This window comes from Vipera ursinii, assembly GCF_947247035.1.
Source record: "Vipera ursinii genome assembly, chromosome: 16".
Classification (NCBI taxonomy): Eukaryota; Metazoa; Chordata; class Lepidosauria; order Squamata; family Viperidae; genus Vipera; species Vipera ursinii.
Window position 1 is genome coordinate 3,468,523 of NC_139529.1, and position 3,667 is coordinate 3,472,189.

The 3,667-nt window shown below is 43.2% G+C and overlaps 1 long non-coding RNA gene across 1 annotated transcript; it reads right to left on the reverse strand.

Annotated features, from left to right (window-relative positions):
• Positions 1-345: 345 nt before the first annotated feature.
• Positions 346-3,440, reverse strand: LOC310647861. Its single transcript, XR_014493972.1, has 3 exons — positions 2,226-3,440; positions 1,797-1,864; positions 346-892 (listed from the first exon to the last, which is right to left on the reverse strand). It is a non-coding gene; the product is annotated as an uncharacterized lncRNA (long non-coding RNA).
• Positions 3,441-3,667: the final 227 nt, after the last annotated feature.

The following is a 3,667-nucleotide window of genomic DNA, read 5'->3' on the forward strand; positions in this document are numbered from 1 at the left end:
TACCATGACTTCTGCAAGGCCGTTAGTGGAAGGCCGGAAAGGAGCCGATGTGACATGTTTAATTAAGTTGGCCTTGAAGAAAATCTGGAAATCAGCAGAAGTGAATTGTGGTCCATTGTCAGAGACTATTATATCCGGGAGACCATGTGTAGCGAAGAGCCCCCTAAGCACTTGTACAGTGCTGGCTGTGGTTAGACTTCTAACAGGGATGACCTCTAGCCATCTGGAATAGCTGTCAATTACAATAAGGAACAGCAAATCCATTTGCTTTAAAAATATTTGTATGCTATTGAATTATCGGTTAACCCAGCCACCATGTTGCCTTGGAAATACTTAAATGTAAAATCAGAAAATAATAAAACTTTTTAATTTTTTTTAAGAGTCAGAAGTCTTTTCTTTTCCTTTATCCTTTTACATTTAAGGCATAAAAGTCATAAGTGCTTATATACAAATGCTCAAACCTGGGGAACAATCAGGGTGAACTAGAAAGAACACAAGAGTGGGCATGACATAGTTGGCATTACATAAACCCGGTAGGACGAAACCCATGAATGGAATGGACCGATGGGACGGGTACAAATTGTTCAAAAGAAACAGGTCTACAAAAAGAAGAGGGGCAGTTGTACTATGTATAAAGGGAACACTACATATTTACAGAAATGCACATAATCAAAGATAACATCTCTCCAGAATGAGAGTAATGATGTGTGTATATGTTCATTGTTGTTCCAGGTCTATCCTTCTTCCAGGGTGTCGGGATGTCGGCAGCTTGATAAAAGCGGGAGGGGGGACAGAATGCCAGGGTGGGGACAGTTGCAGCTGAGCGTCGTCTGTTCCCGTGAGTGCCCAACCCAGGACACATTGAGCAGGTGGACTAGCATCACTCGGTTTCCTGTAACAAAACAAACAGAAGTGATTGGTGGATGTAATGAATTGTAGGTGGCCCCACAGGGAAAGGGGAAAATTCACTAAGGTAGTTTTTGCGTGGAAAACCCAGAGCTGGCTTTGCTTCGTCTGTGCAAATATTGTTTATTCAGTAAAGTTTAAAACTCTTGATAAAATAATGTTCCAGGAGTTTCTTTTTCTGGATCTGCCAACTGGACAGTTGACAAAAAGTTCTTTGCCTTGTGAGATTTATTTAAGATTTATGATTGTTTTTGGATTTATGCTTTTACTCTTCCCAATTGATATTTTAGGCTTTTTATAGATGTTATTTTTCAGGGTATTTTTAGTTTTAATTTGGGCAAAAAATTTAAAATTTATTAAATATTAGCAGAACCTCTGTTTTGCTAACTGCTGGTTGGGAAGGTCTTGTTCTTTGTCAAGGGATACAATTTTAAACATATTTGAATCAGGGGACCTGTTCTTTTTCAGAATATATAAATATATAAACCTATCCATCCATCCATCCATCTGCCATTTTCTTGAAAGTGCTATTCTAATGGTCTGTGGAAACCATCCATCCATCCATCCTCCAAAATCACATGATGCTGGGACACTGCAACTGTCATAAATATGAAACAGTTGCCAAGCATCTGAATGTTGATGATGTGACCACACGGATGTTGCAACGGTCCTTAAGTGTGAAAAACAGGTCCTAAGTTATTTTTTCCAGTGCTGTTGCAACCCCGAACAGTCACCAAATGAATGATGCCGAGCAGACATCTTGATGGTTTGGTAGGAAAAAAAACCCATGATGGTGATCACAAAGCAGAAACCCCCAATGAAGCTTCCCAGAATCCCAATGGAACTTTGTGAAACTGAATGGCAGAGGAGGGCGCCGTCTGGAAACTCACCTGCCAGGTCTTCTTTCGAGAAGACCAGCCGTGGGGAGCTATTTCCTGGCTCGATTCTTAGGGACAATCTGGAAAAACAGAAAAACGCCGGCATCACGGAAAAGCAGGAAATCTAGCTTAGCGTGGATGTGTTCAGGAATTCTTTGGGTATAATAGATTTTTACTGAAGTTATGGACAGTTTCATCCCATGAAGCTAAGCAGTTTTTGCAACATCGCAGAGCAACGTATCTTTATTTACAAAGCCATTTTAACAAGCGGCAAGGTATGCAACGAAGGCTGTTCTTCAGCCAGTCAGTTTCAGCATTTAAAATGTACGAATAAATGAACCTTTATTGTCAAAGTATAACCATGTATACATTGAGATTGGCTGAGCCTCCCTTCGTGCCCACACCACCACAACTCACAGTGACATTAAACTGAAAACTTACAGTGAGAAAGTCCACCAAATAAGAAGCTGAGCTGAGTTCCTTGCAACTGGTGCTCCAAGGTTGCTTATATCTATTGTCAAAGCTGTCAACAAACCTCTCTTAAAGAATAGAATGTTACAGTCTCAAATTTAGCCACCAGATGTCATCCCAAAGTTGTTTGGATCTTTTCAGTTTTTTCTCCCCCTCTATTTTAAGGGGAAAAACCCAGAGTAAAAATCATAGAGTTCCAACTAAGATCCCAGTATTTTTCTGATGTTTTAAACACCTCTGGCTGGTCAATCGCTGCTGGAGAGAGGGCTAAAATCTGGAGAGAGGGCTAAAATCCCCTTCGCACACCACAGGGGGAAAAATACTGTAGCAGCTTATGCAGGTAAGTAAGTAATTAGGGTGTAAGAGAAGTAGATATCACCCAGTCTCTTCCATGCTGCTTTAGAGTTGCCAGATGGTAAATGTGACTGGGGCAGTTAGCAGCTTAGGGACAAGCCATGTTTCCATGGCAAGTGCTTTCGTCCGCCGATTTGGAGGGAATTGCCGCACTCCTGCAATCCAGCGAGCTACCCTCCATGCTGGTCAACTCGCTGCGTGACAAACCAGAAATTCTATATATTTTTTCTCCAGTGTGAATTTTTTGATGATTATAAAGGTTTCCCCTCTGAGTGAAGCTCTTTCCGCACTCCAGGCACTTATAGGGTTTCTCTCCGGTGTGAATTCTTTGATGATTATAAAGGTGCCCTCTCTGAGTGAAGCTCTTTCCACACTCCAGGCACATGTAGGGTTTCTCTCCAGTGTGAATTCTTTCATGATTATAAAGGTTTCCCCTGTGAGTGAAGCTCTTTCCACACTCCAGGCACTTATAGGGTTTCTCTCCGGTGTGGATACTTTGATGTTGGTAAAGGTTTCCCCTCAGACTGAAGCTCTTTCCACACTCCAGGCATTTATAAGGTTTTTCTCCTGTGTGGATCCTTTGATGATTACTGAGTTTTTCACAATTAATAAAGTTCTTTCCACACTCCAGGCATTTATAAGGTTTCTCTCCAGTGTGGATCCTTTGATGTCTATAAAGAATTCCCCTCCGATTGAAGCTCTTTCCACACTCCAGGCATTTAAATGGTTTCTCTCCTGAGTGGATTCTTAGATGCCTTTCGAGATCTCCTTTTTTTTAAAAGGATTTTCCACATTCTGTGCATTCATGTTTCTTTCCTCCCTCCTGAATTCTCTTGGCATTCCCGAGTTTCCCGCCTTTTCTGAGGGACCCTCCGCCCTCCAGGCCCGTCTCGGGGTCTCCGCCCGTTTCCCGCTCCCCGCTTCGCCCTCCAGGCGGCCTCCTTTCCCGGAGTCCCCTTCGGCTCATCCCTTCCGGGCCTTCTCCGCCGTCTCCTCCCGGGGCTGCTCCGCGGGGCCTCCTCCTTCCTCCGCCGGGCTCGCCCGAACTCCTGCAGGGG